This window comes from Euprymna scolopes, chromosome 5 (genome assembly GCF_053919585.1).
Source record: "Euprymna scolopes isolate OS-2025 chromosome 5, ASM5391958v1, whole genome shotgun sequence".
Lineage (NCBI taxonomy): Eukaryota > Metazoa > Mollusca > Cephalopoda > Sepiida > Sepiolidae > Euprymna > Euprymna scolopes.
Window position 1 is genome coordinate 177,691,925 of NC_136486.1, and position 26,066 is coordinate 177,717,990.

At 35.7% G+C, this 26,066-nt stretch overlaps 1 protein-coding gene across 2 annotated transcripts in view; it reads left to right on the forward strand.

The window, feature by feature from the left end:
- The window catches only part of LOC145277050 (rho GTPase-activating protein 6-like), an 840,447-nt gene that overhangs the window by 494,405 nt on the left and 319,976 nt on the right, over window positions 1–26,066 (forward strand). Inside the window, exon 1 of one of the 2 annotated variants that reach the window (XM_080128705.1) lies at window positions 6,899–6,955. The exons of the other annotated variant lie outside the window; for it this stretch is intronic. The gene's annotated coding sequence lies outside the window, so the exon portion shown is untranslated. Of the gene's footprint in view, window positions 1–6,898; window positions 6,956–26,066 lie in introns of those variants that run through there. 2 annotated transcript variants of the gene reach the window in all.

Here is a 26,066-nt window from a genome sequence, read left to right on the forward strand (position 1 = left end):
CTAACGAAACCAATATTGTAAGAAAGATAAATAAATTTTGTATTCAAGGGCAGACAACTAATGCATGCTTACACTATAAATGATTTCGATTTTTTTTTACTTATGCCATCTTTCAATGCTGTTGTTCTTTCTGCGCAATAAAGATGTTTTCTTTTCTTTCTTCGTCAATGTTATCGATTTCTTCTTATGTACTTTCTTGCGACAACAATTTTCTTTTGTGCGTGGGCGTTCGTTCACTGTCCATTTTTATTCTTTTATTTGTGTTTGACGATGTGCACGTCTTTTGATGACGTATATCTAAATGAATCAAGTAATGCTTTAAGGTAATCGAAATTAGTTCATGTTGTTTCTTTCTTTTTTTTCTTTTTTCTCTCGTTTGCTTACCCCCTCTCTTTCTTTCCCTTTCCCTTTCTCACACTCTCTCTCCCTCTCTCTTGCTCTGTCCCTCATTTTTGCAAGGTTGAGAGGGTGATATCTTGAACGAACTGGATACACTTACACGGAAGAGGTAAGGGACTTAAAAGCTGATATCATGACGAATGCTAAAACTCCTAAAAAGAGGTAATGCCTGGGAGTATTTTATTATGAGAATAGAATAGAATTTTGGAAAGATAGTAAGGTGAAGACAACATACTATAGTTCTCACCAAAGAGGGTAATGCCTGGGAAAAATGTATCATGAATAAAAGGGGAGGTGAAGCCTAAGAGGATTTACCCTCTTTTCCAAAGAAAGGAGGCAATGCCTGGGACAATAGTATCACGGTGAAAGGACACATACTATACTTTGTCGTAAAAGAGGAGAATGTAATGGGAGGATACTATACTGTCGTCCTCCCTAAACAAAAATAGACAAAGTAGTCCCTAAAAAGATGGTCTCATTACTAGAGAATAAATACAACATGGTTGCCTCTCTCAAAAGAGGATGTAACATTTGAGAATGTAACCCCCTCCTCTTTAAAAATGGATGAAGTAAATACTGGGAGGACGACTATGACAACAGACGCGAGACTACACTACCAATCCTATTAAAAATATATCTTAAGACTTTTTTTTTTAATTTAAAAATGACGAATCATAAAACTTTATTTTTTATATATTTGTTTGGATTTTGACTTCGATCAAATTGTAATATGTGCAGTAGAGCCGAGACATTTGACACTCATGTCTTTCCTCTCATCATGACAGTGTTAGCCAAAAATAAGCCATTTTCTATGAGCGATGTATATCGACACTGCTGAATGACTCAAAAGTCATCATTCTATTGCACCTAGCCGAGTGCATTCTTGTATCCAACAAGAACACATACATGCCATGCATGCCCGTCACACTCCTCTCTGATCTTCACATAACACAAATTCAAATTTCGGGAAGGTCGCCTCTGTCTCGTACTCCGTTTTAATGATACGGTCTCGGGTACATATTCCATGGCGCTGACTTCGAACGTGTCACTAAACGCCTGCGAAACTCCTAAAAGTTCTCCGGTGTCTTCTACTCTTGCTTTTTCTATGATACTGAGTTTGCAAAATCTATCTTCAATGCTGGGAGGCTTGGGGATGCAGGACTGGATGTGTCATCGAACTTTGACAGAGGAATCTGCGTGGAATGCCGTGGTTGATAGTGCCTTTCACGAACTCATTCTCAATCATTCGGCCGAAGGTTATCGCTTAAAAAGTTTCTAGTGAATCTTTCTGGGTTTTGTAGAAAGGAAATCCACAGTGGAGTAGTTATCAGTCGATGATTCCCGAAGGAAGAGATAAAAAACTTACCTCACGCGTCAGTACAACTGCAGCAACCGTCTAGTCATCTGCATAATAAACGGAAACTGAATGACGACTTGACACAATTTCGTACACACGCTTTGGTACAATCTCGAATAATTTTGTTCACGCGATCCAACACGATCCTGAACACCTCCAGCATCGTGTTTCTCGCGTCCTGGCTGTAGCGCGAATGGTGGCGTGGATGTCGCGTTTCAGCGATGACTAAGTGTTCGATTCTTTTGATGATCAGAATCTGATTCTTTAACTATCAACTGAAAATGAAGATGTGAAAAAGATTGCATCCCTCATTTTTTAAAAATCCGTTGAGTAGTTTGTGTGTTCGGAAAGTGTGAGTACGTGTCCTTTGCCTGGTTGTGGCGTACGTGGTTTCTGTTTATGTCCGGCTCCGGCCGTTTAGGTAAGTTTAGCCTCTTAGCTAGTTTTTTTGCTCACGGCCTCTACCAAATAAACTTTATTTCTTAAGGAACCGCACGCTCCTAACTTCATCCTTTAATTTCATTTTCCCTTACTTATATCCCACTTCAATTTAGAAATTTGCCTGCTTGTTTTCGGTCTTGAACAAACCGGGAAACCGTGGGTAGTCCATTATTTGAAAAGAGGTAGTACGGTTTTACTAACATTTTTTGTTCTTTCCACACACTTTCAATCCAATATGTGTATATGTTTACGAACAATGAAATTTAAGGTCATTTTAAGTTGGATAACCCTTAATGTAAATGTGGTATTGTGGTGACTGAAATGATTCTGGTTAAGAATATGATAGACATTTGTTATTATTTTAGACAAGATGACTAAAAACACTCATTTTACTTTATGTCATTTTGCCTAATTTGTTGTAAATGTATTTTTTTATATTTTCTGTAAACAAATAATTTAAAGTGTATAATCTGTTCTTTGTACCTCAGCGTCATAACATGTTTCCTCGACGGTCGTACATCTAAACAATATGACATAAATGCGGGAGTACCTTAGGGGTCTATCCTTGGACTTTTATTATTCTTGATATTCATAAATGACCTCCCTGATAAAATTGTTTCAGAGATGGGTATATTTGCTGATGACACCACTCCCATAACAGGCACGATAGGAAAACAAATGAACACGTATCCAAGGAAATGAAAAAAACACTAGCGGATGACTTCCGATCTGTAGTGAAATGAGGACAAAAATGGATGGTCACATTCAATGCTACTAAGACTAAACTTGTTTCCTTCAACAATTACAAGAAGCCTTCTCTACCACCAATAGCAATGGCCAAGAACACATTACCCGAAAGTACATCGTTTAAACTCCTCGGCCTAACGTTTACAGGAACATAAACTGAAATGCATACATTGAGAGCATTGCCAAGGCTGCTTTTTTTTTTTTTTTTTTTACACGGTGGTCACCACTTATCAAGGCCCGGAAGTCACTCAGGGATAAGAGTTATTGCAAGTACAGTACGTTAGTTTGGAGATTTAATGAAGTGTTTACTTAAGAGGGCGGTTCATTAGGAATTAGTTAACGTTGGAATTAAAGACATCCAAGTTGTAGTCCGGTGGGAAGCAGGCAGACGGAACATAGTTCCACAGGCGTGCAGTTCTAAGAAAGAAGCTTTGTTCATGGAATCTACGTTTTGATTTAGGCACAGATAAAGAGAGACGGTGGGCTCTCTCTACTGTACTAGAAAACTACTTAAGCCTAAAAGTATCCTGTACCTCTATAAGGCCACCATTCGCCCATGTATGGAGTATTGTTGTCACATTTGGGCTGGTGCATCTGCTACTTGTCTCTCAGTTTTTGACAGGGTTCAAAAGAGAGTCGCCAATCTAATAGGTCCTGAACTGTCATCTAGGCTTCAGCCTCTGTCCCATCAGCGAAATGTTGCATCCCTCTGCATGTTCTACAAGTATTTTAATGGCTAATGCTCTGACGGACTACAAGCACCTGTAGACCCTCGATATGACCACCCCGGACAAACCCGACAGGGAGCTAAATCCCACTCCTTCACAGTAGAAATCCCTATGTGTAAGAAAACCTTTTACCTCAACAATGTCATCCCCAGAACTGCTAGACTTTGGAACTCGTTTTCGAGATTCTACTTTTACAACTGTACTGATATGCAGAGGTTCAAGTGTAATGTGAACAGACATCTTGCCACTCATCTCCCTCCATAACGCCCCTGCTAATTGTCTCCGATAGTAGCCCCCTACTTCAAAGTTTGGGATGAAAATTGAATAATGATAAAAAAAAATGTTTTACATTTGAGAATATATAAGTTATGGCCTCGTTCTATGATTGTGGATCTGATCGATTGTAGTTGAAAAAGGATGCCCAGCAGTTGTTTGGTGGTCGTGAGAGTCTAATTACATATGAATATGAACTGATATAAGTTAAATGATTCTTTGTAAGCAAATGTGTTTAAAGTATGAGGAATTGGTTTTGTTGTTTGCATAAAGCTATTGTTAACATAATATTTAATTTTCTAGCTTCTGGTGCTAATACGTTGTCGGGAACCTATACGTGAACATCATTTGTCTATGGATAAAACAAGCTGAAGTTAAGGTGAGACCAAGCACTGTCAAGAATAGTATTTTGGACGTGTATATTGTCATAACAAAATATAATTGGTTACTGAAGCCTTTGAAGTTGAATTGCAGAATCTGAAGACCATGAGCAAAAATTAGAATCTAAAGAAATAAGAATGTGTTCCCCACTTAGAATTTCATGAAGCAACTGTTAGTTGATAACATGTAGCATGCGATTTTAGAGGCTTGAATTGCTGTCTTTTTTATCCTATATTGATGCACAGCGTTTCCCCCTGTATCTATGTAAAGTTGGCTAAGTTTTGTGCGTGGATGTCTTTCTAAGCAAAGTCAGTATTTTATTCCGGTCACTAAAGCGTAAAAGAATATTTAGGAAGTCATTGTTACTATTGCGAGTTGATTAATTGTAAACTATTCTTTATTATTATTATTATTTTTTTTTTTTTTGCATATGCGCTTACGTAACCGTGTAACCGTTTGGATAATATTTTCGAGTTAAATTCCATTTTGCACTAATTTTGAATATTGTATTGTTAGATAAAAATACAAAATAGTAAGAAATACCCTAACTGTCTGGTTAAGAATGGTTTTCAAAATAAGAATGCTATTATTTCAGCATGGTGCCGTAGTTGCATAAGTACCCTTTCTTAACTTTTATGAATGCGTTCGTTTTTCAAATGGAAAATGGTAACTAAGTTGGAACAGTTTTGTTATATCTCACGAAATATTTAAGCTATAAAAGAAAGTATATATTTAATTATCGTGGAAACATAACAAAGATTTTACTTATAAATCATAATGCGTCAGAAAATAGAAATCGCTATAAAAATGGTCACGCTGTTAATAAACAAACACCTCATTTGATTACTTTTAAGATAACATTAGTTTTAGTTGTTTCTTTTAAATCTTTTTATTCACAAATATACTTTGGGGCGCTAAAACTAACGCCAAGAAAAAGAATTGGAAAAGGGTATTGCTTTAAAGAACTTATATGAAATATGAATGCAAAGAAAATCTTAAAAGAGAAAGCGAACGAGTAAACTATACTGACGATCTGTTAGTCTTTTTTTAATGTGGTTCTACAGAATTAGAACCGAATAAAATGACTGTTGCTGAAGTAAAACTAAACTAAATGAACTTATTTATTTGGGAAGTTATCGAAGATTATTCGTGTACCAAACAAAATACTTGTTTAAAACGAATAAACCCTTAAATTAAGTATTTCTTTTTTATGTTGTTATTGTTGATAGTCTGCGACGTCAAAACCAACGCAAAGAGAAAAAAGAACCAAAATGAAATATTAGAATGACGAACATATTTTAAATTCGAATGCAATCAAATTTTTAAAAGTAAACATAGCGATGAATTTATTTTTTGTTTTTGTTTGTAAATGCAAGCAAATACTAAAAAAAGAAGACATTGTGTTGCCAACTTATTGAAATGGAGCTTTTGAAGAAGTTTATATAGTTCGAATGCTGCACAGAATTATTTATAATGTAGCAAAAACAAACATCCAGTCACCGACGCCATATTGAATTATTAATAATTTAATAATGAAGTGTTCGTTAATTGAAAAATATGGAATGACGGATTAACGGAATTTAAGTGTCCAACCGATGAAATAGCTGGAAAATTAAGGAGCGAATAATTAAGGGAACCTTTTTATGTTATTAAATAATTATATGTATGAAAGAAAGAAAATGCGGATAGCCTAAAATGGAATGGTGAAAGACGCTGACTCTAAAGTGAATACTATGAAATATTTACCCCGGTTATTGCAAGTTCCTCTAGGTACACGGTTATGGATTGTTTTGAATTGTTACTTTCTTCAGAAATATTGTAGCAATTTCTGGTAACGATTGAAATTGAGTGATAATAGCCGAGAAAACATGCATCAAGTATTGGTAGGTAGTGTGATCGTTTGCAGATTGTGTAAAGGCAATGTTTCTAAAGCTATACTATCATTATATATATATATATAGTTCATATATAGAGAAAGAGAGATAGATATATAGATAGATCTATATACCTAACCCTGTATTGAGCACTGTTGAAGTAAATACTGAAATGTTTATGCATAAAATTATATCTTCGTAAATTAATTTATGTGTGATTAAATGAAGAAATCATATATATATATATATGTGTGTACGTGTATGTGTGTGTGTGTCTGTGTCTGTGTGTGTGTCTGTGTGTGTATGTATAAAATAATAGGAGAGAAGAGCTAAGGATATGATTAGTTAAATTTAATACATAATTGTTTAATACTAATTTATGCATGCTGAATTCAACTAATGATTTTTCAGGGGCTTGTGAGACGTTACACCATTTTATGTTTAAAAATGAAGCATGTATATTTTGTTAATTTATTGACCTTACGCGAACAAAACACTCACATTCACACACATACACGTCACCGACGAACACAACTAAACACAAAAGACACTCGTATAAAACATTTGAAAAGAAATATTTACTAACACTGGTTTATCAAGTTTACATGTTTTTGTCTGCTTTTGATTCATGATATCATAACGAGGCAATGACCTATTTAATATCTGATTGCATTTTTGACAATCTGACAAGATCTCGTGTGATTTGTCAAATCTCGTTTATATCAAAATGGCCATTTTGTATCAAGTATCGTTTGGTAAGTAAATACTTCTCATTTATAAAGGTTGCATTGTATCAGGCAGATGTCTATCTTTATTAAAATACTTTCCAAATCACACGTAGAATATCGCGAATCATCACGCTCAATGGTCATGTTTAGTATCATTTGCATTTAGTCTTCTGTTCGTTTTTTTTAACACAAACAATTTAAACACATCGACCGGTGAACAGTGAAATGTTAATTCTCATAATAAAATAATCTCACCTTTGTATTTATGGTAAAAATACATATGAACAGTTGCAGCAACTTTGACATAATAAGGAAACCATTGCGAATAGAGGACATTTATGATTGCTTAAATAAAAGTGAAGCTTTCCTAGTTTTAGCAAAAATGTTACCGATGTTTTAAAGAGACAATATGATAATAGTTCTTCTCTTTCGTTTTGTACAAATAATTGAATAAACAGAAACATATTTTACAGATAATCTTTCTATCCCCAAAACAGATAATATTAGCAGGCCGCCCGGTGTTGCCCGGTCGTAAGATACGCATAAATATTAACAACAAACTGAAGCCTGTGCATATGAGTATTATGTTTTTATTTTCAAAACCGTTCATTTCTTGTAAGTAAAAAAAAATGAAAAAATACCCAGGCTGAAATTGAAACCAAAGTTTAAAGACAGTGAGTCAAGTACGATAACCATAAGACTAACGTGACAAATGTTTTCAAACTACTTATTCTTAACAGAAGCAATCAGTAATTTGAACTATTCACATATACTCATTCGTGAAACAGTTAGCAAACAAAAGATCCGACGATTTTCAAGTACCAATTTTTCAATTTTGACTCCAATTTTGACTCATTATTTCGGATGAGGACGGATTGAAAAGTTTCCACGTGTCTTAATGTCTTAGGTACCAAATTTCAAGTCTACAGAAATTCCTTGCGTTTGTAGGTTGAGAAGTGTCCTCACACACACATAGACACACACACACACACACACCTTCTAACCTTTATAGTTATACTAGCAGGCTGTTCGGCGTTGCCCAATAATAGAATACGAAAATATTATATTTTAGTTACGCAGATTTCATATTTATTATAAAGAGAAATACTGTAGGTATTAAATGTAACGTTAATACAAAAGAAAATGAAGTAAAAATCCGGAAAGTAACTGAGATAAGTGCATGGGAGTAATACGTTTTGTCTAAACAGTCAATTTCTTGTAAGTAAAAAAAAAAAATGCTTCAGCTCTGATCAAAACCAAAAGACAGTGAGTCAAGTAAAACTAACCATTAAGCCAGCTTGACACGATCTGTACAAAGTGTTTTCAAACGTAGTTACGAGGGGCGTGCAATAAGTAATGCCCCTGGCCCACTTCCCATAGCAGTAGAACAATGAAACTTGGCACAGTTATTAGTCTTTCTCTATGTATGAACCACCCAGAATTATGCATTTCTCCCATCGTTTAATGCAGCTCTGGAGACCATTTTTATAGAACATCCCAGGTTGGTTCTCCAACCACGACGTGACTTCAGAAATCAAGGCTGCATCATTTGAGAAACGCTTTCCTTTCAAAACAACTTAATGGCTGGGAAGAGGTGAAAGCCAGAGGGTTCAAGGTCAGGAAGGTAGGGAGGATGGGGAAGGATTTCATAACCGCACGCCCGTGCATCTGATCTGGCGACATGCGAGTTGTGGACCGGAGCGTTGTCCTGCAGGAGGAGGGTAACTTTGCTGATCTTGCCCCGCCTCTTGATTTCGATAGATTCCCTTAATTTCCTCAAAAGTAAAGCATAATAGGCTCCTGTAATTGTGGTTACCTTTGCCAGGAAATCTGTCATCACTACTCCGTCCTGGTCCCAGAAGACTGTGAGCATGACCTTGCCAGCGGAGGGCTGCACCCTTGCCTCCTTTGGAGGTGGTAAGTCAAAGTTCTTCCACTGCATTGACTGGGCTTTGGTCTCTGGATCATAGTGATGATGGATCATAGTGATGATGGATCATAGTGATGATGGACCCAGGTTTCATCATGTCTAATCAGTTTTTTGAAAAACTTTGACCCATTTTCTTGGAACATCTCCAAATTCATCCTCGAACACTCGACGTGTTCTCGCTTCTGGAATGGTGTGAGCAACCTGGGAATCCATCTGGCAGACACCTTATGCATATGCAAATGGTCATGAATGATAGTTTCCACAGACCCTGTACTAATCTTGACATCTTGGGCTATTTGGTGAATAGTAATGCGCCGATCTTCCAAAATGGCAGCCTCAATTGACGGACAGAGTCCTCATCAATGGCAGAAGGGGGCGACCAGGTCTAGGAGCTGTTTCCACAGACTTTCGGCCATGTTTGAATTCACGATGCCAGCGTTTTACAAAGTCATATGATGGGGCATTATCACCATAAGTTTCTTTCATTTCATCAAAAGTCTCCTGTGGCGTCCTTTCAAATACAAAAACCGGATAACTGCTCGACATTCAACAGGCTCCATTTCACACCTGCCTCAGTTCAAACACCTGTAAAACAGAAACCACAATTAGTTCAGAGCTGTAATTTGCCAAATAACCCGTAGAGATATAAATCATTGAACATACAAACTTTCAACTAGATCAGATGACTGGAAGTGGGTCAGGGGCATTACTTATTGCACGCCCTTCGTATTCTTTAACACAAGGAAGATGTTATGTTTCACGACCACGCATGCGCAATCGTAAGACAGTTGACAAGCATAAAAATCTGACGATTGCCACGTATTATTTTATTTTTCGTTTTTGATCCCTTAGCAACCTTTTTTTCTGGATAAAATCAGATGAAAAAGTTTCCCACGTGTCTGTATATCCTATATACAAAATTTCAAGCGTGTAGATCAAACCGCGTTGAATATATAGGTTAAGAAGTGTCCACATTCTTTTAGACACCACGAAAGCATGTGGACCTGATCTCATCCCGGCTGTGCTCTTAAAAAAATGTTCCGCCGAGGTTGCTCCAATTCTCTCCAAACTTTTCAACAAATGCCTTAAGGAATCTTGCTTTCCAGACTCCTAGAAAACTGCTTCTGTGGCACCAGTTTCCCAAAATTCTGGCGAAAGAACTGGCCCACTAAATTATCGCCCCATTAGCCTCCTCTCGCTTTTCGCCAAAATACTTGAATCTATAATAAATCAAGTTCTAGTCCATCACCTTACAGCTTCTAAACATTTTGACCAACCAACAATATAGATTTAGGCAGGCCCGTTCCACTGCAGATATCCTCACTGTAATCTCTGAACGTATATATCACTCAATGCAGGGGGGGTAGAGCGGTAGTCCTCAATATATCTAAAGCTTTTGACAGGGTTTGGCATGACGGCCTAGTCTGGAAAATCGGATTATATGATATATTTTTTTTATTTGTTTTTGCGAATTAGTCGGCCGGCCAAATTATTCCTCGTCATATATAATATTCAGTAGAGGATTGATTCTATAATAATACATACGCAATTTGCATGAATTAAAATATCATGCTTAAGTGTGTTGTGCGACCGGACAACGCCGGGCGTTCAGCTAGTATTCGATATACGAACGATTTGTAAATTAATTTGTTAGTGTGTCAGTGTGTGTTATGGCACGTGATTTACTCTTGGTTCCTTAAAGCGGATATGTTTTTAGAGTTGGGATTAACATTATTTCGTTCGTAGTCATGGTTCTGAAGTAAAATGAAAGAAAAGGTTTCCAAAAATGTAACATCTAAGAAGTTGGTATTTCTAATTCCTGCTGTGGTCTGAACATAAGATCCGTACTTTGTCATCTAAATAAATAAAAATCTAATTGTTCGTTTATTACTAATAGTTAATATTAAAAAAAACTATTTTCCCGTTTGCTTCGGCATTTTGCTAAAACATTTTCATGATATCCATGCGTGTTTTATATATCTCTTTTGTTAGTTTCGCAAATGAAATTGTAAACAGACTTGCGCCCCAAATGTCTGATCTTATTGAAATTGAGTTGAGAAAAACTGATATCTCCCTTCTCGCTCATGGCTACACAATCACGTTAAGATTAATTCCACCACAATCAACAGTATACCACACATGTATATTAGATACATGAATGATCTGTAGATTAATTTATTGTTTACAAAGGGGTTACCCCATATCAAGGCCTGAAGGCCACTCGAAGATAATGGTTAGTGTGTGTATTGTATTTATTGTAACGGTTGCGTGATAATCGTTTGTAGAAGTATTTTTGCATAACTAGATTATTTATGAGGACGGTTAAATAAAAACTTGTTTTCATTGGACTTGAAGACAACGATATTGTAGTCAACTAGAAAGCAGACTAGTGAAACAGAGTTTCATAGACGGGCAGTTCTAGGAAAGAGATCCCTAGTTCAATCCGTACACAATAGAGATCCCTAGATGTAAGAAAGCCTTCTACTCTAATAGTTTCTTCCCCAGAACTGCTAGACTTTGGAACTCCCTTCCGAGTTCCTGCTTTCCAAACTATACCGACATGCAGAAGTTCAAGTGTAATGTGAACGAACAGTTCGCTGCTCAACTCCCTACATAGTATCCCTGCAACTTATGTCCAGAATACATTAAAGTGGTACTGTGCATTGTTTGGAGGTAAAAATGAAAAAAAAATGTAGTATGTGCGTACGTTTTGTAACAGACTGTTGTCTTCGCCAATTTTAGCGGCCCGTGATTCGTCTAAGTGTTGGTGCGTGCGTGTCAGAACATATAATGCATGACGACATACCTGTTTCTGCTGTTCCTATCAGGCGATTAGCCAATACCTTGGGGAGCTGATTCTGTCTAAAAGGAATTCTTCAAGACAGACACAAGACGCTGCATGTTATATATATATATATATATATATATATATATATATATATATATATATATATATATATATATATTCACTCTCACACATTTCATCACAGCAGAACTGGAGTGAATGACGATATTTTGTCTTTGGTTTCCCTGAACTTCAGAGACCTCCCAATCTCCTCCATGGGGGAGATTTTCTTAACCCATTTTGTTCATTCGACGTCACCAATCCAACTTGCTCGCACAAACTGGAACACGTGACATACAACACGTCACGGCCGATCACCTGTTCGGATACTTTCCTGTGCAAACTGACCAGGCAAGAAAGTTTGACATGTTTAACAACCTGTCAAAACATGGCGAGTCCAAATTCTGTTGTCCACTACACTCTATAATATATATATATATATATATATATATATATATATATATAGATAGATAGATAGATAGATAGATAGATGATTAGATAAACAAATAGACCGATAACGGATAATTTCCTACTTCTTCCCGGACACTCTCTAACATTATTTCCCCTCTATTATCAAAATGTATGGAGAAGGCATACATTTTCTACTTCTCTCGCTTAAAGTGTAAGGAATAACATGTGCTCATTCCGCTGTCAAAGAACACTGTCATGCGATAATCCACTGCAAAAATAAAATCCACAATTAATGCCATGTGGCGCTAATCTTTGCGTCATGTCGAATGTTCGACTTAGTCCCTGTAACCTCATGGCTTCTTAATAAACCCAAATTTCAATTCCAGAAGCATCTCCCTACTCCGTCCATACTACTCGTGGTCGATTTAATCCTCGAACAACACAAATCGAGGCTTTTTGCCTCATCATCGAATCATCGTCCCTTGCTTTATAGACCATTACTTTCCATGGGTGGCACCAAAGAAATGCAACATCCCAGGCCTTATCGATATTCAATATTATTGAGCAAAACAGAAAACCTCTTCTATAGCCTATCTGGTGGTCAGTACTCTAATTTTCAAGACACCCTTTAATATACAATTTATTCGGATTTCACCAGAATCGAGGGCTACGACATCAGACCAGAGACATGGAAAAGAGGCATCCTTATTAACCTAACAATTTGCACCATCCATACGGCGCCTAGCGGAATCCTTACCTAGCGGCATAGTATCATGTGGCAATTCCATCCTGGGATGTCGAGGCAACCAAAAATTAAGGAACCCACTTAATACAACTCTATAATCCCTTACACGGTATCTTGATCTCCCTTATAGAAAAACTTAATTGGTCAAAACATCGGCCCATCATTTTTTAACCCTAACCTTAACCCTCCTCGTATCACTCGAGTGATTGCATCGTGATGGACTTTAATCACTATTCCACCCCTCCGCCAACCTGTTTAGGGATCCTTCAGCTCCAATAATTGATCCTTCAGCAAATTTACCGTAGTACACGGCCAGTAGCTGCAGCTAGCCCTTTCTGGCTCCAAGATAGCACAGATCCCCATCCGAGGAACTTCTTGACACTACTCTTTGTCGATGGAATCTGGAAATACTTTCGATACTCTATGGCTGACTGGGATAGCTTCCGTACATTCATATCTGATTTACCTCTGCACTTCATGTTTAAAAAGGAAGTGTCCTCTATAGTATCAGATCTGACCGAATGGTTAATTGTAGGCATAGACCAATTCATACCATCAAAAAAATTCCAACAAAAACCTAACAGCCAGCCATGGTTCTCCCCAGAATGTGCTGCTGCTATCGCGCACAGAAATCACTATTTCCATAACTACCAACGTAATATATGCACTGAGACTAAAGCTGCTTTCAGGACTGCCAGCAACCACTGTAAAAGAGTAATAAAAAATGCAAGAGAGCTATATGCCCAGTCTGTTAAATCCAAGGTAGCTGATCAACGGCTTGGTTCCCACCAGTTTTGGCAAATAACAAATAGGATCCTGAACAGAAGTGTGCGTTCTATCCCAACCATTATCAATGGACCAGAGGTTATCTCGTCAGCGTCAGACAAGGCCAAACTATTTGCAAAGAACTTTGCAGCTAATTCTACCCTATGCGACGAAGGCCATCAACTCCCCATATTTCCTCCTATAACACAGAACAAGCTAGGTAATATACAAATATCCGTGCATGAGGTCGCCAAGCTAATAAAAAACCTAGATTCCAGTAAAGCAACTGGCCCTGATGGCATCCCAATTATAGTGTTAAAAAAGCTTCAACCAGAACTTGCTCCCATACTTACGAAACTATTTAAGCGCTGCCTTAAGGAGAAGTGCTTTCCGACCCCCTGGAAGACCTCATCAGTTTGCCCTGTATTTAAGAATTCAGGTGATGAGTCATCTCCCTCTCAATACAGACCAATAAGTCTTCTCTGTGTTATGAGTAAGTTACTGGAATCAATATTAAATAGAGAAATAGTCAACCACCTCAGCAGAAACAACCTTCTTAGTGACACACTATATGGTTTCCGCTCTGCAAGATCTACCGCAGATGTGCTGACGGTTATATCCCACAGGATTAGTGAATCTCTTGACAAAGGCTTCCTTTCTAGGGCAATTGCTCTTGACATATCAAAGGCCTTTGACAAAGTATGGCATAAGGGTCTACTTCACAAGATTTCCAGCTACGGTATAACTGGAAATGTTTTCTCAATCATTAAATCATTTCTCTCCGATAGGCTCATAAGAGTAGTGGTAGATGGACAAAAATCGGAGGCCTGCAATATAAATGCTGGAGTCCCTCAGGGGTCAATCCTCGGCTCAACTCTCTTCCTGATCTACATCAATGACCTCCCTAAACACATACTTAAATCATTCGTTGACATCTATGCTGATGACACGACCATCTACGGCAACACATCAAAGGCTGTAAATGACGAAGTTCTCTCTGATTCTCTCTCCTCTGATCTCGAGCGCGTGGTTCAGTGGGGGAAGATGTGGCTAGTTACATTTAATGCATCTAAAACCAAACTCCTATCCTTACATCATCAACGCTTTGATCTCCAGCTGGCATCAATTTTGATGGATGGCTCTCGTCTGGGTGAGGCCCCGTGTTTTGACAAGCTTCTGGGTTTGACCTTTACTCCTGATCTGAAATGGAACACGTACATCAAGTCTGTTGCCAAGGTCGCAGGAAAGATGGTGGGATCCTTCTACCGCTCCAGAAGATATCTCACTACTGATGCAATTCTCTATCTATATAAAAGCCAAGTACGGCCAAGGATGGAATACTGTTGCCATATCTGGGCAGGAGCTGCCAAAAACAGCCTATCCTGCCTTGACAGAGTACAAAATAGACTTCGTGGTTTAGTGGGGGATGCCCTTTTCTCTACCCTGCAACCCCTCTCCCACAGAAGAGACGTTGCGAGCCTATCCTTGTTTTATCGTTATTTTCATGGCAGGTGCTCGTCTGAACTCCAATCCCTGGTCCCCCCTCGCCAAACTTTCACGAAAAACACCCGTCTAGCTGAATCCACTGTGAAAAATTTCCCCCACTCTATATCTGTGCCTTAATCAAAACGCGGATTTCATGAGCAAAGCTTCTTTCTTAGAACTGCACGCCTGTGGAACTCTGTTCCGTCTGCCTGCTTCCCTCCGGACTACAACTTGGATGTCTTCAAGTCTAATTTTAACAAATTCCTAATGAACCGCCCCCCTAATTAAACACTTCATAAAATCTCCTCACTAACGTGATGTACTTGCAATAACCCTTATCCCTGAGTGGCTTCCGGGCCTTGATAAGTGGTGATCACTGTGTAAAAAACAAAAAAAAAATAATAATAATAATAATAAAAAGAAAATGAATTATCGCAACTCACTCCGAAAACATTTTAAAAAATGCTGATCGTTACAAAATTCTTCAATTCTCAATTTTAACCTATTGCTGACCACTGCATCTTATAAACCCTTAATATGGTTTTTCTTTCTCTTAAATATTTTGTCTTCTCTTTTTTTTAAATTACATTATTTAACATTGTTTCTTAAGTATGCCCAAAAGCCAAAGTCGCTCGATTCGCTTCATCTGCACAATACAATATAATACAAAACAAACAATTGTACAAAAATGATGTAAATATACGTACAGGCGTTCATATACAAAAGAAATGATTCCCTTCAATAAACATTTAAAACAAAAATATTTCACAAAATTCTCATTTAACAAGGAAAACAATAAAGAATACAGATTTGTGAAGCACAAAATTTCCACGTAAGCAATTTTGGGGGATCGGCTGAAAAATGTTTACTACACCAACAAAACATCATTAAAACCCAATAAAAACATGTCAGCAATAAATATTTGACTCGTTTCATTCAACTAAAACAAGTTCGAATTAGTCCTTTTAATTATAAACAAAAACTTTTGCACGAAGCACCACGTCATCCGTATACTTGAAAAAAAAAATCAAAAAACAAAAAGTATTGCAACAATTTCAGTCACAATTTTTCAAAAAACATCAAAACGCTAAATATTAAAACAATATAAAAATCAGGAATCAGGCCTCCGTCGTATGAAAGACACCTTGTTGCCTACCTCTATAAGGCTCGCACTTCTACAGATCTACATGTCATTCCAGTTGTCGTTAACATTTTCCTTCTTCCTTGATTTTTCTTCATTTCTCTTTCTCTCTCCCGTTTTTTTTGTCATCATGTTGTGTCAACTAAGCGCTCTTTTCCAATTTTCCAATTCATAACCAAATTTCTCTTTTCCAATTTTTTCTCTTTCTCTCTCTAGATACCACAAGAAAACAGAGGCCATTTTGTTAACAATCAACGATTCTTGTTTCTGTCTTCGTTTTGTTTTCTGACAACATGCGTTCACTTTTGCCTTTTTTTTTTCATATCTATTTTTTGTGTGTCTTTAATTTCTACTGTTTTACTTTCGTCCATTTTCTTTTCGCATATGCGTGTGTATTGTAACTTTGTATTCTTTGTTTGTTTTTTATGTGTGTTTCGCGCGTTTTTCTTTTTTTCTTCTTTAGGATTGTCTTTATACCATCTATTTTCTCGCTGGTAAAGCCCTTAATTAATTTAACAAGGTCAAAGGCCATGTGGATTGATTCCTTTGTAATTAATTGGTCGTAATGTATGTTATATAATTGAATAAAAACACAATGGTTCTTCGATATAATTAATCCAATCGACTGTGATTAATTGTTTATGTATAATATTCTTAAATATTAACACTGTTATATCCACAAACACTTTAAGACATAATATTTCAAAGTGCACCAATAGAGATCGACACTAATCATGGACGCCAGTGACTAGCAATTATTTACTTGAAACTTCCTCGTCTTGTATACACCAATCATAATGGATTAAAAAATATTTCTCATAAATAAATTTATTTATAATGAAAAAAAAATTATATAAATTTTGTAAATTTTGAAAAAAGTCCAAGCTCAGTGAATGGGGGAATATGGCGTCTAACATTTCGTGCTGATTGTTTTCTATCTCTTCGTCGGCCATCTTGTGTTATTTCTTTATTGTCTGTTCGTCAAAAAAGTTCTGTTTTCAGTATTTTCACCTCAATGCAGCCGACACACTGTTTCTGGCCTAAGATCTTGCATAATGGGTAATTCATTCTCTTCAAGATGAGAGTTATCTTTCGAAAATAAAAAACACCCTTGTACTCGGTGTTTGAATTAAACAACTAAAAAGACCATTGGGGTCGACTTGTAAAGATGAGATTTCTTCTTTTTTCTCACCGATTGAGATAACGGCTTTCGCTTCTTTAAATAAACAGAAATAGTACACAAAGGAATAATGCAAAACTTGAAACAACGATAAGCATTCGACTTTCGCAACAAAACCTGGAAATGGCGAATCAGTTGTCGAGAAGGGGGAGAAAAAAAAAGATGGCGTAGAAGTTTATTACAAAGTTCTTTATTGCTTAGGTTTTGTGGCGAAATAAAATATTTTTATGAGTTGCAGGGGAACCTAGCCTTATCCTGTTTATAAATTCATAATTATAAATGCTTTATTGGCAGTAATGGCTAAATGGATACCGTCGTTGATTATAAAACAGGCTAAATCTCGTTTAAACCTTCTTTGATATTAAGGAAAAGCATGACAGCTTAGTAGGTGTCAGTAAGACACTTTTCCTTTGCTTGGCAGCGTACAAAATCGACTTCCTAATCTAATGGGATGATCGTTTCTTTCCTTTGTCCACAGAAGAAAAGTGCCTAGTCTTTTTTTTCATTTATCGTTATTTCCATGGCTTGTTCTTCATTATATTGCAGATGTGTAAGCCACTTGATGTAAGGAGCTAAAAAATAATACTATTCCAAGGTTAAAAACGATAAGGGTAAGATGAATAGATTGCAACCCAAGAAAGCAGTCGTTCTTCCCTCTTTGTTAGAAACATCTCATTTTCTTAATACGAAGAACGAAATCCTTGCTTATATTCTTGCGCCTCGGGACAAGCGAAATTTATATATATATATATATATATATATATATATATATATATATATATATATATATATATATACAGCATAAACTACGACTGTAAACCGGAGATTTACATGCAAAAATTTATTTTTCGACAAAATACCTCCAATAAAGGAAGGTGGTGAAATATTGTTACGTTGTGTGTATGAATACGTTCTATAACGACGCACATGTTGAATAGTGGGTTTTATATTTTATCTGTATATTCATGTATGTGTAAATGCGTGTATGTATATACGTCGTATCATTTAGTTGATCATCTAGTGTATATATGTTTACATTTATGCAACAGTTCTAACAGGAAACGATTGACATGGACGTATCGAAACAGTTGTAGACAAACAGTTCTTTTTAACAGATGTAAATTACACAACACATACCTGAATTATTTACGAACATTTACTTTCATGATCCGGGCGGCATCTCATTTTTACATTTTGGCTGCCTAAAATGATGCTGCTCAATGCGTCGTGGAGACCAACTCTCCTCTTGAGTCGTCCGTTCCCCCTGATGTCCAGCTAACGACTGCCAAAATCTTCCCAAATCTACATTTCATCACGTGTCTCATCACGTGTCTCAGACCAACAGCTGATGTAACCCCAATCTAGTTATTTATTTATACAAACCCCAAATCATGTTTACATCTATTTTCTATTTTCACATGCCTTTTGCGATATTATTATATGTCAATCATTTTTTCCTAATTTAATTGTTTATTTTTCTAATCCAAATAATTGATCCAGCGACCGCCTTCACTCGAATCAATAATAATAATAATAATAATAATAATAATAATAATAATAATAATAATAATCTTTTGACCCTTGGTCATGCTTTCCACAATTAACACAGATACTACACTATGATCACAGCCCAAATGATTACAACATTACAATATTTTTATTCCGCGGAGTTTCAAAGAATGTTAGGTTCTTGTCATCAGAGGAAAGAAACTAGTTAGCAGATCATAAAGTTAGCAGATCATAAAGTTAGCAGATCATAAAGTTAGCAGATCATAAAGTTAGCAGAGCTAAAGATTTGCTGGTTTTAGCATTTCATGAAACTTCACTTCATGATGTTGGTCATAGAGTGTAAAATACAGTAATGTTTGTAAATTAATGCTTGCATATAAGGTTTGTCAAAAGGGATAAAGAAAGAGGAATAGAAGAAAAAAGAAATCAAACTGCATTGCGTAAGTCCAGACTGTGATGTAATCTAAAATGCCCCGAAACGAAAGAGGAATGTAGGAGTTACGAAAGATGATACGAGATTGCAGTGAATATATAAAAAAAAAAACATTCAGAGATGATAAAAGTTCGTCAATCAAAGAGATTGGAATGCACGAACGAGTCTCAGCGATAAAAATTTTTAATTAAACTAAAATGAAAATAGTTGCCTCTCAACTTTCATTGGGCTACTGAGCAGAATACCTTTTTGTTTTTTCAGAAATTGGATCAGCAGCGTATGTCAAAGTGTGTTGTGGGAAAGGGGGCCTCACGAAGACAGTTTAGGCCAAAGAGAAAGAGACGGGTGAAGTGGATGAAAGGAGGGGACTGAACTATTTATGTGCAGGGAAATTTTTTCCGTGGTAATTACAAGGGATATATATAGAGAGAGGTCAAATATAGATATTAAGAACTAAGAGAAACAGAAAAAAAAAGAGTTTGACACTCAATTTGATAAACCTAACTAAATGTAATAAAATATGATCAGATAGTAGTGGTTGAAATTATTTACTAAGAGTTGATTTTAAGTTGAAGATGGGTTAGCAAAGCATAGCAGTTTCTTAATATAAACAAATAATGTTAGAGTTAGTTCAAGACTTTGAGGATAATTTTGAAATTGTTGCATTTTCAGGTGATACAATCAATATTTTGAACGAGTAGATGTCTTTTAATGGATGAATTTACTTCCAATGGTAATGTATTATATGAACTATCCTGTGATAAATATTTTTTAAACTCTTTAATGTCAATTATTGTATCATTTTACAAGTGAAAATCCTAATGATGCTAAAATGGGAAACTAATGCAATGGCTGTTATTTTCATAAATCTGAATGACTATCTAAAAATGGTCACATGAAATTTATCAGCCCTTACAATGAGCGTCGTGAGGTAAATATGGGTGTTAATTGTGTTAGTTTCATTGTAGAGTCTATTACTCATAATAATTGTAGTGGCTGTAGCAAAAGGATAATAACAATAATAATAGTAATACTATAAATAAATTCAAATATGCTGGTTATGATAACTTGCCTTATGGTAGTCTTAACAATCTAGTAATAGGTTTGAAGTGGTTATGCAGCGAGACCATAGTGGGAATCTATGTTATTGATTTAGAATATTTGGGGAGGTTTTGATTAGTACGTTTCAGTTATAATAATATAGATTTGTTTTAAATATAATTATAGAGGGAAAATTAGCATGATATGTAGCTGCGGAGATTATTATATTGTAGAGAAGAAAGCAATTGAGCAATTAAGTTACTTAAAAATGTTAAAAAAAGAAGGGAATAAGTAAGGGACTATTAAGAGTTAGTTATTAAGTAACATATAATGTTTCACGGATTTTAGGTGATTTCAAAATTATTATATCAGGATTTAGCTTTGTGTTTGGATTGAGATAGCAATTTATTTCTAGTGTTAACTAAATTAATATTTTGTGGTGATGTTAATATTGAAACTGACTCAAATAAGCACAGACGACAGAGTTTGAACCTGGGATATACGATTTTGAGTTACCAATAATTTTCCATTTAATTGGGATTTTAATTTTTATTAACGTCGTTGATGTTCCTGTTTGATTTCCGTGTCCATATTGTTAATTGATGACATGTGGTTAGAGATTCTAAGCTTAATTGAAGTGTAGGTAGATCCTATATAGGTATATATTTTTGGTGTGTTCTAGTTACTTTTGTTGTGGATATGGGTTCTACTGTAATTATGGAAAGGGAAGTGCAAGGGGGTAGTACTGGGGGTTTTACGTGGGGTTAGCTGTCCGAATTGTTATTATGGGGATTGTCCTAGGTAGCTTCTTCATTCTCCATACTGCAATTGTTTTCTCTATGTAGGCTTATTGGAAGAGATTGTTGATCCATTTTATTATTAGACTGTCCCGATGTTTGAGGCTGCGGAAAGGTGGGTGGATTTATCTAAAGGGTTTAGAATATGGTTCTGATACGGTGCAAGAATAAATCATACCATGCAGTTATTGTCAAAAAGGGCATTCACGCTTGTTCTCGCAATTACATTTAGATTTAGTGGCTAATAGGAAATGGGTTGCTTGGGTTTCTTTGTATTTTCTTATTATTCGATAATATAATTGTCTTTGCTAAGTTGGTCATTGTAGCGTACGAGATCTTGCTAGTGTTCTTATTGAATATACTCTATTCAATAAGAACACCACCAAGATCTCGTACGCTACAATGACCAACTATTAGAGTGCTATATTTATGTGGGTATTTGAAAGTATTTTTAGTAATATTGAAAAACTCCCTGGGCATACTGGTTTTCACATTAGAGCTAAATGAGGGGGGTACCAAATGTTATTTTTCTCCTTAGTTTTTTTCTAGGGCTAGGCTTATTCTGGGCAGTGTTTTTGTTGGGTTGATTTTGGAAGGATTGAAGTTACTATGCCATTGTTATTAGGCTTAGGATGTCTTTTTGTATGCGGCATTGATCTTAAACGGCGGGTTTCATCGTTCTTATTGTTGTATTTTATCTTACCAGAGTATCCTGAGTTTCTGATTGTGTTATAGAATATTGAGTTATGATCGAAAGTTTTTATTTGCAGACAATTTACACATTCTATTGGAGATGGATAGTAAAAGGCATTTAAATAAACTGTTTGAGTTATACATATATATATATATATATATATATAAGTATATATATTCTCAAATTTGCATGATGGCGCTTATGTAACTAGCTACAACAATGCATACATATACGACTATCAACTCGATGGTTATATGTTCTAGTCGCACTGCTGAACTGTAAAACAGTATTGTCTGTGGATGAAAGCCTCATCGCTATTGTTTGTAAATTTACAAGCAGTTCGAGCACTGTAAAAGCGGTGGGCGAATGTCTATTTAAATGGACATTTGAGGAAATCGTTTGCGAGTACCGAACGCATAGGCCTAAGGTCAGAACTTCTTACTATCAACTCAATGGTTGTACATTAAATCCCTGGCTATGAAAAGATGCTGGTCTAGCTGCATTAATTAGCTGTGTTGCCGAGAAACAGTACGGTATATGTGGAGTACTACATATATATATATATATATATATATATATATATATATATATATATATATATATATATAACAGTTTAGGTACATTTCAATTTCCAAATATTTATTTTGCTTACCAAATTCTGTCAGAATTATAAAAAATTCCAGCATTTCTTTTACAGGTCAGTTTCATTACGCAGAAACAATCACTTATATTACGATGTCAATATCGAATCTTTTTATGCGCATTCGGATTTAAAAAATCTCTCCTCAGAGAAAGAATTTCTAAGTTTAATTGGCTATTTTTCCTTTTAGGTAAAAGTAAAACGTCTATCTTTATGTTGTGTTATCGAGGTCGTGCTTAGCTGGTATTGTACGGAGAACTCTTTAGTTTTCCTTTTTATTTAAGCCAGAAAGGTGAACGGACGCCAAATAGGAAAACGAAAAATTGTCGGCAAGTAAAAGCGTCTTGAAATGGAAAATATTGAATACACACCCCGACAAAATTGCCTCTGAGATGGGTATATATGCTGATGACACCACACTTTATAACAGGCACGACAGGAAAACAAATGAACACATATCTAAAGAAATTACAGAAACACTAGAGGATGACCTCCAATCTGTAGTGGAATGGGGACAAAAATGAATGGTTACGTTCAATGCCGCCAAGACTAAACTAGTTTCATTCAATAATTACAAGAAACCTTCTCTACCAACTATAGCAATGGCCAACGACTCTTTATCTGAGAGTACATCTTTCAAACTCCTTTGCCTAACGTTCACAGGAAACATGAGTTGGAACAATTACATTGAAGGCATTGCCAGGGCCGCTGCAAGAAAGGTGGGCTCTCTCTACCCTGCTAGAAAACTACTAACACCCGAAAGTATCCTGTACCTCTATAAGGCCACCATTCGCCCATGTATGGAGTATTGCTGTCATATTTGGGGTGGTGCATCTGCTACTAGTCTCTCGCTCTTTGACAAAGTTCAAAAGAGAGTCGCAAATCTGATAGGCCCTGAACTGGCATCTAAGCTTCAGCCTCTGTCCATCGACGAAATGTTGCATCCCTCTGCCTGTTCTACAAGTATTTTAATGGTGAATACTCTGACAAACTGCAAGCACGACGTGAACACCCTCGACAAACCCGACAGGCTGCTAAATCTCACCCCCACACTGTAGAGATCCATAGATGTAAAAGATCCTTCTACTCCAGTAGTTTCTTCCCCAGAACCGCTAGACTTTGGAATTCCATTCCAAGTCCCTGCTTCCCCAACTGTACTGACGTGGAAGAAGTTCAAGTGCAACGTGAACCGACATCTTGCTGCCCAAATCCCTACATAGTGCCCCAGTAGTTGTTGCCCTGATAGTAGTCCCCTACACCAAAGTGGCAATGTACCTTGTTTGGGGTGAAAATGTAATAAAAATAAATTTAAAAAGCTTTAGAAAGGCTTTTAGATGCGAACAATTTTTTTTCTTTTAATAAATTTTAGATTTAAAAAGCTCTCCTCAGAGAAAAAGTTCCTAAATGATCTTTTTTTTTATTCAGAAGTAAAAGTTAAAAGTCCACTCTCATGTTGTTCAAAGGAAAAATGCTCAACTATATATATATATATATATATATATATATATATATATATATATATATATATATATATATATATATATATCCAGATTAATATTTTGCATAGGTAAAGCAATCTATAAAATTTTAACAAGATTAATTCAAAAGTGCTCAATAGAAAAGTGCTAAATACCGAAGTAGGGCTAGATATAATTTTTATTTGTTTTACATAACCATTAATATTTCGCTGCACATTCATGAACATGTTTCAGTTAGCCAGTTACAAGTAAGACCTCATTCCTCATATAAAATCTTAGTCCATAATCTACGTTAACGGACTAAGTTTTTTATAAGAAATTTTGCCTGGTAAAAAACATTATTGAGCATCAGCGCCTAGATTTTCGTAAACTTGTGTGCACGAGCTGGAGCTCTATGGACCCATGCGGAAATCTTGCCCATCTAGAGCTTATATCACCCTTTTCGGTGCTTCCAAGTAAAATTTGGAGATTATGTAGGAAAATTATTCAAAAGTTCGCGATAGTTCCTTGGTTCCTTTATATATATATATATATATATATATATATATATATATATATATATATATATATATATATATATATATGTGTGTGTGTGTGTGTGTGTGTGTGTGTGTGTGTGTGTGTCCGTGTGTCTGTGTGTGTCTGTGTCTGTGTGTCTGTGTGTGTGTGTAATGAGAATAATGTAAATAGTATTCCGAAGAAATAGAGAGATACAAAAAATTTTATAACATCATATAGTCGTTTATATATTTAAAAGATAACAACCAAAATATTAAAATTTATTTTAATAAATCGCGAGAGAAACTTCTTGAATCAGCGTTTATCGCAAATTTAAACACAATTAAACAACGTGGATGGTTTCCATAATATACTGTCATTAATAAGTATACTCCTACTATAAGAATATGATTTAATTTTAGACATAGGATATTTCTCTCACGCCATAGAAAACATCACCCACAATAATTAATACATAATCAGTCAATAAAATTACATAACAAAAATATATTCATTTCATTTCAGTTACACATCCATATTTTAATAACAGACTTATTTGTTCCAAAAAAGAATATGACCCACATCATATCTTTTTTTAATATATTAACAGCTATATGACGTTAAAACAGAATTGACTCTCTTTCGCAACGCTAGGCCATCTTGTTCTGAAACAACTTTTTTTCTTTTCTGAAATGGAACAAGGTAGTATATTTCATTACATCAAAAATGTATTTTCTTATATTTGTACTGGTGTTTTGTTTTCTTTATTTCATTCATTCAGAGGAAGTCTCGAAATAAAGACGAAACGTTGATGAACAAATAACTTTATTTGTTCCTTTTTTATCTCTCTCTTTCTCTCTCTTTATATATATATGTGTATGTGTTTTTTGTGTATGTATATGTATACGTACAAATATATGTATATCCATATATAGATATAAATGCATATATACATATATGCATACATATATATATGCATATATATATATTTATGTATGCATATAATATATATGTGTGCGTGCCTGTGTTTGTGTGTATGCATGTATATGTATATATATATATATATATATACATATATACGTATACATATATATATAAGTGTGTGTGTACATATTGCTGTGGTCTTATTGTTATGTTAGCAATATTGTTGATTTGCTTTAAATGCATATATCGTAAAACTGTAGACAAATAAAATGAATAGTTTTTTATGTAAACCATTGGACCGTTTATTACATGTGAAGGACAATAATCAAATAACATCGGCGAAAATAATTGAAATCGCTGACGCCATCAAGAAAATCGTGTTCTGTACTAGAGAAAAGTCGGCCAGGCGTAAGAGGACCTGTTATATATAACATGGAATATGAAATAGACGAGGCCCCACGTGACCTGACTATTCACAATGTGTTATATATTCAAATATGAAACGCGTTTTATGCGTTCTCCATGATAAAGTAAGTATAAACATTTTTTGTTTCTTTTTACTTATTACTTACGTCCACCCCTAACGAGGCATATTGTCACTTGGACGTAAGGAGGTATTAAT